This window comes from Gracilinanus agilis, chromosome 5 (assembly GCF_016433145.1).
Source record: "Gracilinanus agilis isolate LMUSP501 chromosome 5, AgileGrace, whole genome shotgun sequence".
NCBI lineage: Eukaryota > Metazoa > Chordata > Mammalia > Didelphimorphia > Didelphidae > Gracilinanus > Gracilinanus agilis.
The window spans coordinates 84552372-84567152 of record NC_058134.1 but is presented as its reverse complement, the minus strand read 5'-3'; the positions used below and the strand labels follow the sequence as shown (position 1 = coordinate 84567152).

The following is a 14781-nucleotide window of genomic DNA, read 5'->3' as shown; positions in this document are numbered from 1 at the left end:
TTGAGGTCATGCTACTTGAGGATCAGACGAAGGGACTGTTTACTGAGGAGAAGAGAAGAATTGGGGGAAAGGTAGAACATGATGATTGTTCTATGATGGCTGTCCTCAGATATTTCAAGGACTGTCATGAGCAAGAGGAATTAAACTCATTTTGCTTGTCTCCAGAGAGCAGGAGTAGAAACAATAGGTGAAATTTTTATTTGAATATTAATGGAGAATATACTCAGAATGTATTGAAATGATGGTAATAAAAACTGATTTGACCAAATAAATTAGGGCAGGAAAGAGAAATGTATCTATTTAATACAAATCTTAATCATAATAGTTTACTCATATTCTCCTATGATGAATTTCAAACAACCCCTGTTAAGTACTTAAGTCAGACTTCCTTAGGTTAAATTTTTGCTTAATTTAAAAGCTCATCTATAGTAAACCAAAGTTTAAAACAAAACAGAAATCTGGTCACAGGAATCCAAAGTCCAGCATCTGATACACCATCTTTGTAACACCCAGACAAGTCACAACCATCTCCTAAGACTAAATTGAATTGTAGACCAGAGTTTGATTATATTCCAAAGATATAAAAAAATTTGATAGTTGTAATCAATTTATTAAAAGAGATGATTGATTAGGCATCTGCAATGGTGACTTGAACCTCTACATCTGGTTCAATGAGGATAGAAATAATCCGTTTAACAATTTCAGGACTGTGCAAATCAGTGAGGATACTCATCTGGAAACCATACCAAGTCTTTGAACCTTCATCATAAGGAGTTTTTCAGGTTATGATTCAAAGTGTCTTAATGGATATTTGAACAAATCTCTTCACTTTCAAGTTCTTTACTTTGGCTCTTCTAATTAGGTCAGCACACACCTTCTCAAGGGATTTAACTTTGCTTTGCTGAGAATGATTCCAATCCAGTGAATGGCCACTTTGGGCTCCATAGAGGCCTTGCCCATGTCTTTGAATGTCATGGCAGTGGTAAGGCTGTCTATCTGACTTAGGTTTCGGTGAGAGTGAATAATGGTGAGTCAGGAAGAGGAGAGGCTGGGACTGCTGGTCCCACGGGGCTGCAATGATGATACCTTCCCCAAAGAGCAATAAATGAAGCTTTGAAAAGCAGAAAATTTAGATTTTTTAAAAAAGAAAAACTTCCTAAAAACTAGACCTATTTGAATGAGAGGAAGGGAAGATTCATTGCTAACTATGATGACCAACCCAAGTGATTGGCAGGTTGGGAGTACCCTCAAGAGAGAGAATAAAGTTTGGGAGGGAGCATTTAAGGGAAAGATAATGAAGTTCACTTTTGGATATGTTGAGTTTAGTTGCCACAGGGGCATCCAAATGGAAATATCTGGCAGGCATGATGATGAAGGACTGAAATTCTGGAGAAGGTTTAGGGCTGGATTTATAGATTTTTGAGTCACCTGCACTTAGAGTTAATCATTGAATCTATCATAACAGCTAAGTTCATTAAGAGATTGTGTAAAGAAAAAGAAGAGGACCCAGGACAGAGCACATTCTCACTTAGCAGGACAGGAGATGAATGATTTATCTAGCAAATAGAACTGAGGAGACATCAAACAGATAGGAGAAACAGAACAAAACAGTATTATAGCAGCCAAGCAAAGAGAAGATACAGAAAGAAGAGATGGTGAGCAAGATAAAAAGGTGCAAAAAGATGAGGATGAGAGAAAAAGTCAACAGATCTGGCAATTATGAGGTCACTGGTAACTTCTCAGGGAGTAGTTGTGGACAAGGTATTGGAAGCAAAGGGTTCAGAAGGTATTGTGTATTGAGGAAGCAGAAGCCTCAAGCATGGATAACTCTAGAAGTTTAAGAGGAAAAGAGATGTGAGATCCATAACATTAGCTCAGGAGAATGGCATGATCAATAAAGGTATTTTTTTTTAAAGGATAGGGAGATCTGAGTCTATCTACTGGAAATGGGGAAATAGGTAATAATAGGTAGGTGTTTCATAGGTTGATGTTAAATAAAAGAGACTGGGAATAATTAATATGCCAATTTCACCTAGAAGATGGAAAAGGGTAGAATCAGGGGCATGAGTAGAAGTGTTAATCTTAGCAAGGTGAAGGGATGGAACAAAGGAGAAGACAGCAGGTGCTGTTAATAAGGAGGTTTTTTTTTTTTTAAACCCTTGTACTTCGGTGTATTGTCTCATAGGTGGAAGATTGGTAAGGGTGGGCAATGGGGGTCAAGTGACTTGCCCAGGGTCACACAGCTGGGAAGTGGCTGAGGCCGGGTTTGAACCTAGGACCTCCTGTCTCTAGGCCTGACTCTCACTCCACTGAGCTACCCAGCTGCCCTAATAAGGAGGTTTTGAGGTGAGGAGGGCAAGAACTCACAAGGGATGACCAATTCTTTTAGATGAGTGAGAGGAAAAGTCATATACTAAGTTGAGGAAGGAAGAGGGTAATACTAGGGGCTTGAGATAGGGTTGGGATATATTAGTGTAATTGGATTCTGTTCTGGTCACACCATACCTTTCGTAAGGATAGCAAAGGTGAGGGAGGTAATAGAAGAATGAAGAGACTGACCATATCTCACTCATACTGGGACTTATGGAGAGACAATGGCAGAAATCCAAACAAGGAAGAATTAAAAGAATTGCCTCAAAGCAGGGAAGAACCAGTTGAGATAAGATGGCACAAGTTGGAGTGTACTCAGCTGGTTTCATTGCAACATCTATTATCTTAAGAGGTAGGAGTAGAAAAGGCAGATAATGTAAATGGTAGAAGGATCCAAGGGATCCAAAGAGAGAGGATAGTATATAGTTAAATATAGCTATGAAGGAAGAGGCAACATTAGAAGCTGACCTCAGAGCCAGGAAGATCTGTGTTCTGGTCTTGCCTCTGACATAACAATGGCTATAGGATTATGGTAAATCACTTCACCTCTCAGTGCTGGGAAGAAGCAACTTTGTGAGATTATAATTTGGACTTGAGTTATTGATCTGCCTGAAAGAAGGTGCTCTTTCATGGGCAGTTACCTATACCCAAAAAATCACAAGTCATTACCAAAAAAAAAAAAAAAAAAAAAAAAAAAAAAAAAAAAAAAAAAGGAAATTATTTTTGTAGAGGTAAAGATGGGTGTGGAATGCTGCATGTGTGGTTAATAAGACTTGGATAATGTATCAGTTAACTTTTCTAAAATGTTTTTTCTTTTTGTGTTATAAAATATGACTCATTTATTCAAAGTGGCTTTTCTTTTTTTCAATTAGGACAATTTAATGAAGTTTAACTATTTATAGAGACAGCATAGAGTGTTATACTTGGAATAAGGAAGATTCATGTTCAAATATGTGACGTGGGACCAATCACTTAATCTCTCTGTGCCTTAGACATCTCCCTAGAACCAATCTATATAGACATGTTTGAAGGAGTTCTGACGAATCACGCATTCACAGATCCTTCACACATTCATGTGTGATTAATTGCCTTTGGGCATCCTGCCCTTATGGGAGAAGGTATGGGTTATACAACCCTGACAGAGGTCATAAAATTAGCATAGAGGCAAGTTGTGTACTGATAGGGGTTTCAAGTCTTTATATAAATTGCTGGGAAGTTCCCTGCTAAAAGCAGAACATCTGAACACATCTTGTCTTGCAAGCAAGTTAATTTCTCAGAAGGCTGATGTAGCAATAAAGGAAACTGCTGCTTTGTGCCGAATTCTAGCCTACAAGAAATAACTTGTTGCTGAAATAGAAGTTATGAAAACCTTGGGAAGAAGTCACTGTATCATCTGAGAATTTGTAGTGGCTAAGGAAGAGAATGAAGGGTATAGTCAGATACTATTCACACACACTATAGATTTTTCCCCCTCCTGAAATCTTAGAGTAACAATTTTAAGACAGAAGGGCAAGGACTAGGCAAATGAGGTTAAGTGACTTGCCCTGGGTCACACAGCTAGGAAGTGTGTGAGGCCACATTTGAACCCCAGTCTTCCCAATTCCCGGCTTGGTTTTCTATCCATTGTGCCAACTAGCTGCCCTACCATAGGTTTTAAGAAAGCAGATTTTGAAAGGTTCAAATGAAAGCTAGATATGATTATGTTACCTAGGTTCAAGAAATATGAAATGTTCTAAGAAAAAAAATTCTAGCAATATAATCCACTATGATGAAAAGAGGGAGGCATCTAAAAAATTCAGTGTTTTCACAGGGCGCTCTTTCTGTTGAGTGCAGACTTTAAAAGTATATAGGTAAAGGATGAAAACAGGAATAAATAACCAAGGAAAGAGAAGAATGGTGTGAACTTCTAAGAATAATGCCAGAGAAGTTAAACATCATAATCTAGGAAGAGCTGAGGCTAGTGAAAAATGTTAAGAATAACAAAAAGCTGTATCCTAAAGATGATTAGAAGCAGAGAGGTCCTTTGAATTACAGACGGTAGGTAGAATGTTAATTGATGGCAGAGAGAAAAGAATTAAACTTCGTATTTGACTCCTGTATTCCCTAATGGATTTCAGTGTCACAAGTGACTATAAATTGTACAGCAGCTGTCCATGACCTTGAGATTATTTTGTACATATACAAAATATCAAGGCAGAAAGACGTAATAGAGAGCTGAGCACAGAATCAGGAAACTTGGATTCCAGTCCCTCCTCTGCCACATATTGGTTGTGTGACCTTGAGCAAATTTATTAACTCCTGATACCCCTAGACAATTCTATAAGACTATAAATTTTAGATCAAGTCCCGATTTCCATTGGTTGAAGGAATTACTCTCCTGTGCTCTCTATACTGATGAAATCATTGGTTAAAAAAAATATTCTCCAATATTTATATGTGTACATAATGCGAACCTCAAGAAAATATAAGTTCCTTGAGGACATTTTGGCAATTCCACCCTACAACAGTGTTGGACACATAGGAGGTGCTTTATAAATGATTGATTGAGTAATTGATTGGCGGAAAGCATTCTCTATACCAGTGAAATCACAGATTTAGATTCTTTCACCGTCCCCACACCACAACAACAAAATCTCTAACAGAAAAGACAAAAGACTTCAAATCAAATGACCTGGTTTCAACTCCTGATCCTATAATTGACTTCCTTTGTGACCCCCATTTCTAGAAGTGTTGAGCCTCTTTCAGTAGGCCTCTTCTTCACCTACCAGTCAGTTCCCTGTGTTCCTATCTAACAATAGCATGTCTCCCTCCCCATTCTGAAAACAGAAATAGTTCAAAGCCTTTTTAGGATTCCACTGGGCTGAAGTGTTGTAACTATCAGATATACTGGCCTGACTCAATCTGTGTAGTCAAGAATCATGGTAGTTTGAGAACTAGGGTTAGGAATTAGTCCCAGCCTTTTCTAGCCTGATTAAGTTTCTCTTCTTTAATGTTTGACTTTCATCTAATCATTAGCTAATTGACTATCAAATATCACTGTGACCATGGACTCTATTTCAGTAGAGTAAATAAATACTATGCATTCAGGGCATCTTTGGGAAGGATATGAGAAGGGAATAGGCAGCCTGTTGCAAAGATATTCCACAGTGCATCATATTCTTATCAAAACTCACTTCTGAATGAGAGACGTAGACAAAATAGAGTCTCTTTGGCCTTATTTATTATTGAACACAAAAAATAATTTGATTTAGAAAAGCAAAACACTGTCTTAACAGCTTTCCCACAACAAGGTATCACCCCAAAACATATCAAATTTTACAAAATTGCTTAAAAACTAGAACAGCAGAAAAAACATTCTAAAACTTTCTGACTATTAATATCGAATGAGGCATTTAGTGTTCTGTTTTCATATTATATTTACAGATTATCCTTAAAATGTATCTGATAAAAAAGTAAACCAGTTAAATAAAATTAATACTACAGTGTGCTTGGGAAAGTACAGTAGCATTTCATATCTGTAGTATTCCTTACCTCTCTATTTAAAAAAACAAAATAAGAAACTATTTTCTCTTCTTGTTATAACTTACCTCACTGAAAAAAAGGAAAAAAGAACAAATTTCTTCAAATAAACAAACAAAAAAGTAAACAAATATATACATATAGTCAAACAAAACAAATAAAATAGGCAATCAGGGCACTCATCCAGTCTAAGTGTTTGCCAGGATCCTGGATGAGATAGCAGACAATCCAAATTGAAGAGTTTCCCTATAAATCAGAGCATCATGGGTACTGAAGTCCTTTGGGTGCTTTTGCCAATGACATTGTGTTGATTACATGAGGCTCTGAAACCCTGTAAGGAATCTTTGATGAGATGCATAATAATTTAAAAAGAAGTTTGACTTAACTACCCAGAAATGGAAAAATATGTCGTTATTCAGTTTTTTTTTTAGTCATGTCTGACTCTTCGGGATCCCATTAGGGTTTTCTTGGCAAAGATCCTGGAATGATTTGCCATTTCCTTTTCTAACTTATTTCACAGATGAAGAAATGGAGGCAAAAGAGTTAAGTGACTTGCTCAGGGTCTGAGGCCAGATTTGAACTTGGGAAGAGGAATTCTGTGCACTATGGCGCCACCTGGCCACATGTAAATGCATGAATAATACTTCTTGCATGGACACTGCTGTTGGATGGAGAACCTGTAGGACTCATTTATTAGTACTACATATATATTTTAGACAGCAGAAAATATGAATTGGGACCTGAAATAAATAGGAGGAGAAGAGTTAGATTGACTATAGGAAACTGCCAAGTCCTTTCAATGATCCTAAACTTCTCCCTTAAACAAAGGCCCATTTTCCCCCCTTAAACAACAGTATTCTTCCAGTTTTGTTGTATTGCTGGGAGTTTAAAATACGACATACAGCTTCAGAAGAACTGAAGTTAAAGGTTACCCCCAAAACAATGGATAAGCAAGTGGTGAGTGGGAGCTGGCTGAAACACATTACAAATGGGGAATTATGTAGGAGAAGTTGTGTACAGAATGCATCAAAGAAATGTCATATCCCAAAAGAGAGGCTGGTCACATAGCAATGGTGAGGGATAGCTGCTACATTGGGATCCTCATGATGCTAGGCACACATAAGGAAGGCTTCCTGCATGATGGATAAATTTTTTGTGTGTGTGTTAAACAAGAGAGAACACGTGAGAATCATAAAGGCAGGCAAAGATGGGTTATGGTTTTGCCTTGTCAAAGAGAATCTTTACGTCAATGAGATGACCGATCCATTGGGTCTAGGGATGATAGAGTAAATACTATAAATGCGTAAAAATGCTACCCTAATACCTTGCTGTAGAATGGAGGTTATTCTGGATTGCTGAAGACTATGTTAATGGAATAAAAGTTCTTGCCCTGGCAGATTTTACCAAGCCAGAAATGCTTTATGCTTTAAGTAGGGGCCCAATAAAAACTGTATGTCTGTAGTCTGAGGAGACTAACCTAGCTCATCAGTAATTCATGAAGTATTAAAATATAAAAAGTAATACTAGATAAGTGTCAACCTCAGTTTAGTCATCCATAGAATAGAGATAACAATTTTTTCCTTCCTTGTGTCATAGGGTTGTTATGAAACTCAAATAATATGATATCTGTAAAGCAAGTACTTTATAGTGCTAAAGTGCTAGAAATATGAATTCAAAATGACCAAATCTAAGAGTTGGAAGAGGTCTCAAAAGGCATACAAGTAAGGATGTAATGGAATCAGCTCATACTGACTCTCTAGAACCAATGCACTATAAATCAGAGCCTAATTTATTTATTTATTGGTTAGACTTATGAAAATGTTGGTGTTAATAACACAGATTAAACTTAAAAGTGTGCTGTGTGTTTCAGAGAGCTGGTTGTTAAACATTTACCAGCAACATTTATCTCTGCATTAAAAAATTTTTTTCAGTTCTAAATTCCTTCCCTTTTTCTACTCTCCCTGCCACATATAAAAAAGGGAAGAAATATAATACCTAGTATACATATGAAAAATACATAAAACATATTTCCCCAATAACTATGCTGTAGGTAAATAAAGAAAAAGGGGAATAAAAGAAAAAAAAAGTAAAAAATGTTTTAATTTGTACTCATTTCATTAATTATCTCTCTGGAGATAGATAGCATTTTTCATCATTAGTCTTTGAGAATTGTTGTGGATTATCATATGGGGCAGAATAGCCAAGTCTTTCACATTTGATCATTGTTACAATATTGCTGTTACTTATTGCTGTTACTGTGTACAATGTTCTATTAGTTATGTTCACTTCCCTTTGTATCAGTTTATATAAATCTTCTCAGGTTTTTCTGTAACCATCCCCTTTGTCATTTCTTAAAGCCCAATAATATTCTTTTTAAAAAAAAAAAAAAAACCTTTAACTTCTGTGTATTGGCTCATAAGTGGAAGAGTGGTAAGCGTGGGCAATGGGGGTCAAGTGACTTGCCCAGAGTCACACAGCTGGGAAGTGTCTGAGGTCAGATTTGAACCTAGGACTTCCTGTCTCTAGGCCTGACTCTCAATCCACTGAGCTACCCAGCTGCCCCCAACCCCAATAATATTCTAACACAATAATATGCCATGAATTGTTCAACCATTCCCCAATTGGCAGGTGTACCCTCAGTTTATAATTCTTTGTCACCACAAAAAAGAGCAGCTATAAATATTTTTGACCATATGGGTTTTTTTCCTTTTCTTTGATCTTTCTGGGATACAGACTAGTACTGATATTGCTGGATCAAGGGTATGTACAGTTTTATAGCCCTTTGGGTATAGCTCCAAATTTTTCTCCAGAAAGGTTAGACCAGTTCATAGCTCTACAAACAATGCATTAGTGTGCCTTTCCCCCCCCCCCCCACATTCTCTAAGGCATTTGTTGTTTTTCTGTTCTTTCAGGGTAGCCAATCTGATGGCTCTGAAGTGATATCTTAGAGTAGTTTTAATTTTCATTTTTCTAATTATTAGGGATTTAGAGCATGTCTTCATATGATTATTGATAGCTTTGATTTCTTCATCTGAAAACTTCCTATTCATAATCTCTGATCATTTATCAATTGGAGAATGGCTCTTATTTTTATAAAATTGGCTCAGTTCCACATATATTTTAAAAATGAAACCTTAATCAGAAAAACTTGCTGTAAATCCCCACCCCACCCCCAGTTTCCTGATTTCCTTCTAATTTTGACTGCATTGGCCTTGAGTAAAAACTGAAATTTAATGTAATTAAAATTATCCATTTTACCTTATATGATGTTATATGATCCTCTTTGTCTCTTATGTGGTTATGATCTCTTCCTGTACCTACAGATCAATAGATAATTTTTTCCATGCTCCTCTAATTTGCTTATTATATCACCCTTTATGTTTAAATCATATACCCATTTTGAGCCTAACTTGGCATGTGGTGGGAAATGTTGGTCTATGACTAATTTCTGCCAAACTGATTTTGAAAGTTACATGTTAGGTTTATATAATATGCTTAAAAGGAAAAGCATACTGAATATAAGAGATCCACAGTTTCATATGCAAACCTTCTTTAAATTCTATAGTGTATATAATAAGCTCATTTTATTTAGTGTTTGTTAAGTTCAGAATTTTGAAAATTTTAAGGGGAAAAAAGACCTCCCATGAAGGGGAAATACACTTTCTCCTGAGAGATCTCTTTCTAATGTTAGACAGTTTTATTGCCTAATAATTAAATTATAATTTAACATAGGACTCCAAAATACAAGAAAAAAAGTATTGGGAAAAAAACTTGGAACTTCTATTCCACACAATTTTGTTAAAAGTACATATTAAATGTGTGATATGTAGCATTTGTCACAGCATGGGGAATATGGAAATATATATTGCATGAAAGCACTAGTATAACCTATAACAGACCATTTCCTGCCTGTGGGGGTAAGAGGGAAGAGAGAAAAACTGAATGGCAAAAATGTCAGTAAATAATTGTAAAAAATTGTTTCTACATGTAATTGGGAAAAAAGAAAATAAAAAAAGTCTGAACACTATTAAAATTCTATCTATATGTAATCTGGAAAATATAAAAATTAAAAATAGAGACATTAAATAAAAGGGAAGTTATGTGACATAATGGATAGAGTACCAGGCCTGGAGTTAGGAGGACCTGGGTTCAAATATGATTCCAGACAATTCCTAGCTATATGACCCTGTGACCCTATTTGCCTAGTCCTTGTTCTCTGTCTTAGAGTTTTTACTAAGAGAGAAAGTATTTATGAAAATGAGCAAATTGCCCTATTTATTTATGTCCTCTACTGAATTTATTTTTGGTTTCTCCTGTGTACTATAAAATGTCTTATTGATATTGTTTACTTCATTTTTCTTTTTTGTCTTTCCATCACTGCTGTAATATTGAAAAATTAATATTATACCAAGTGTAATATGCTTAATGTAATATTTAGAAATTTGTTTGGAAATATATTAGTTTAAGAAAAAGATTATCGTGGTTGCCTTTTATAAAAATAATTAACCTTAAGTCACAAGGATGATAGTAGCTTTTAGCAATTTAATTTTAATTTTAATATATAAAAAAGAAAGAAGGAGAGAAGGAAATAGAAAAAAATATTTCCTAGCCTGTCACCCTAATCTTACCAGCCCACGAGTGTGTTCCGCTCCAGCCACCAACACTGAATCAAAGATAAGCTCCCAGCCAAAAATCTCCAGAGAAAAAAGCCCAGCCTCCTCTACGGCCTCATTTTTATAGGTCTCCTTCTCCATGTCATGTCCTTTCCCTCTGCATTAGTCTACCACATCTCAGGAATCAATCAAAGTCTCTCTGACTTGGACTCTAACCTCTAGTTCTGGGTCACTAATGGTCTGGCTCTGAGGAGCAGAAAGTTCACGATCCTGGGAAGAAGGGGTTCCCTTTACACACTGCCCACTAACTCTAGTCCTATTCCCCCTCCATCGAAGCTTTTCCTTATAACAAATATGTGCAGTCAAGCAAAATGAATCAACATATCGTTCATATCTGAAAACATCTGTCTCGTGCCATACCTCTAATTCATTATTTCTCACAAGAAAAAAGAAGAGACCATGAATCCAGAAGCCTATCAGAATTGTTGTTTTCCTTTACATTATTGTGGTCACCATATATATCATTTCCCTAGTTCTTGTCATTTTATTCTTCGTGAGTTCAAACAAATATTCTCATATTTCTCTAAATCTATTATATTTGGCATTTCTTATGGGGGCCCATTTTGTTTCTAGCTCTTTGCTACAACAAAAGTACTGCTGTAAATATTTTTGTATCTGATGTTCTATTCTGTTTTTTACCTCTTAGAGTATATACTTGGTGATAGTATTTTTGAGTTACAGAGTCCCTTTTCCATATGATAGTCCTTCAAATTCTTAAAAGACTGCTACCATGTCCCTATGAAATTGTTTTTCTTCAGGCTAAATAATGCCTTTAACCAGTTTTTTTTCGTGTATTCTTGAGTTATTTTATTGACTTATTTATAATTTTCTGGTAGTCTATGTCTTTCTAACATTTAGTATCCTAGACAAAATACTATACTCTACATGTGGTTTTATAAGGGCAGGGTATAGAGGAATTATTCATTCCTCCACCCCCCACCCCCCATCAGGATGCTAAATTTCTATGAATGCAGCCAAGGATAGCATTAACTTTCTTTTCTATTATATCTTATTATTGATCCATATTGAATTTGAAGTCTACTATCGTTTTTACAGGCATTATCATCTAACCATATATATTCCCATCTTATTCTTCTTAAATGGAGTTTTTGAAATTGAGCGGATTACTTTATATTTTTTCATACTAAGTTTCATCTTATATGGTTCAGGTCACTGTTCTAATCTTTTTAGAGTTTTCTTTTTGTTTCCTGTCTCTGTCATCTAGTGTGCTAGTTTTCCCTCCCAATTTCATGTCATCTCTAGATTTGACAAGTGAGCCTTCATTATATACTTGTCTAAATCATTACTAGAAATATTGACTGGCATAGGCCCAAGGACAGATCCCAATGTTCTTCCATTAGAGAACTCTCTCCAATCCAATGACATCAACTCATTACTGACTACTTTTTGGTCAATCAATTTCTAAAGCCATTTAATTATATTATATGGTACATATCTTGCCATCTTTTTACAAGGTTAGTATGAAAGACATAAAATGATTACTGAAATTTAAAAATACTTATAGCTACCTTGTTCCTGAAACCACTAGCTTAATTTTGGGGGGATAGATCTATGATTTCATTCAGTCACAAATGGTTATGCTGCCTCTAGACTAGTTTTACCCTATCAAAAAAGGAAATAAGATTAGTTTTTTATGGTCTCTTCTTGATAAAGCCATGCTGTGTTTTTTTCTTTCAATTATTTAATTAATTAATTTAGAAGATTTTTCCATGATTACATCATTCATGTTCTTTCCCTCTCCTCCTCCCTCCCATCTCCTGTAGTCAATGAGCGATTCCACTGGGTTTTACATGTATCATTGTTCAAAACCTATTACCATTTTATTAATATTTGCAATAGAGTGATCATTTAGAGTCAACATCCCCAATCATATCCTCATTGAACCATGTGATCAAGCAAATATTTTTCTTCTGCATTTCTAATCCCACAGTTCTTTCTCTGGATGCGGATAGCCTTCTTTCTCCTAAATCCCTCAGAATTGTCCTGGATCATTACATTGCTGTTAGTACAGAAGTCCATTACATTCGATTGTGCCACTGTGTATCTGTCTCTGTGCACAATCTTCTCCTGGTCCTACTCCTTTCACTCTGCATCAGTTCACAGAGTTTTTTTCTAGCTCTTTCCGAAATCATCCAGTTCATCATTCCTTTCAGCAAAATAGTATTCCATCACCATAAGATACCACAATTTGTTCAGCAATTCCCCAATCAATGGACACTCCTTCGTTTTCCAATTTTTTGCCACCACACAGAGCGCAGCTATAAATATTTTTGTACAAGTCTTTTTCCTTATTATCTCTTTGGGGTACAAATCCAGCAGTGGTATGGCTGGATCAAAGGGCAGGCAGTCTTTTAAAGCCCTTTGGGCATAGTTCCAAATTGCCATGCTGGTTTTTAATGACCACTATTTCCCTATTTAAATACTCAAGGTCATTCCTTTAATAATGTTTTGTAGGACCTGGAAGGTTTACATGAGCTGATGCAAAATGAAGTGAGCAGAACCAGAGGAACATTGTATACAGTGACAGCAATATTGTTTGATGAACAAGTGTGAATGACCTAGCTATTCTCAGCAATATGGAGATCTAAGAAAATCCCAGACTCAAAGAAAAATGCCATCTGCCTCCAGAGAAAGAACTGATGGAGTCTGAATGCAGGCCAAAACATACTATGTTTCACTTTCTTCTTCTTTTTTTTTTTATTTGAGACTTCTTCTACAAAATGACTAATATGGAAAAATGTTTTACATGATTGCACATGTAAAATCTATATCAGATTATTTACTCTCTTATGGAGGGGAAAGAGAAGATAAGATGGAAGGATGGGAGAAAATTTGGAATTCAGAATTTTTTAAAATGGTTTTTACTTGTAATTGGAAGAAAAATAAAAAAAATAAAGATTATTAGAAAAACAAAAGAAATGTAGAATGGGGGCAGGGGGGGAACTAACCTCAGTGTTTTGCAGAAAATTGCCAGAAAAAAAAAAGCCAACCTCCCTGGGCTGTCAGGCTTTACTTTCTTCTCTTAACAAAATAAATCTTGACATTTGCTTTTATCCAATACTGAAACAATTCTTCCATGATCTAAAATCTTCCAGAGATTATTGACAACACTTTGGCAAGCAATTAGTCCTTTCGTTAACTTAGCTTAATGTTCAGCAGATGTCACTTGAACTCATTGGTTGCAGCTAAATCATAATTTATCACTTTCTCATTTTATAATCACTATTTTAAATCATTAGTATTATTTTTTTAGGGAGAAAGTGAGGCAATAGTAAGAATACTTAGCTACTTTAAATAAACTTAAGTCCCCACACTTGCATTATATTCCAAGGTACTGAAAGAATTTACAAACATAAACAGCAATAATACTGCCATTAATAATTGCATTCTCAGGGACAAAGAGAGGTACCCAAAGACAAGATGGTCAAAATGTTGGTCTAATTTTTCAAAATGGGGGAATGGTAGATGAAGGAAACTATAGAACTCTACCCCTGTGCTCTGTATTTAGCCCTGTTCTTTTGGATATTTTTACCAGTCACGTGGCACTAAAAGTATTCTGATAAATTTGCAGATTATTGAAACCTGGGATGAATATATTGGATGAGAGATTCAGTATTAAAAGGATCATCATTGGCTAGAATGAACTCATACCAACAACGTGAAACGTAATATGGATAAATGTAAAACCAGTTGCAAAAATTCAATGCACAAATATAGGATGAGAAATCTTGTGTAGTAGCAGGTATGTTTCAGACTTAGGTGTTGATAGTTAAGAGCAAGCTCAATTTGAGTTGGCAATGTGCTATGGCTTCAATAAATACAAAGTACAGGGTCCAGTATGAGTGGTCTCCCTGAATTGTGTATTATTAGGAGCATGTCTAAAGTGTTGTGTTCAGTACTGGGAAAATTTTACTTTTTAAAAAAATAATATTTAATTTTTTCCAAACTGAATGTAAAAAAATGTAAACATTCATATTGAAAAATTTTTGAGTTCTAAAGTCTTTCCATCATTCTCTCCCTTCCCCATCCCTGAGAATATAAGCAATTTGATATTCGTTATAAATGTACAATCATGCAAAACATGCTGGGCACATTTTAGGCCAGACACTGACAAATTAAATTGCCTACAGAAGAAGGCAATCAGAGTAGTGTTGGGCATGTAGAGGTCATGCCTGAAGATGTTAGAACGGATGATCTC

At 35.7% G+C, this 14781-nt stretch overlaps 1 pseudogene; it reads right to left on the bottom strand.

The window, feature by feature from the left end:
* Window positions 1-628: 628 nt before the first annotated feature.
* LOC123249588 lies at window positions 629-975 on the bottom strand (annotated as a pseudogene).
* Window positions 976-14781: the final 13806 nt, after the last annotated feature.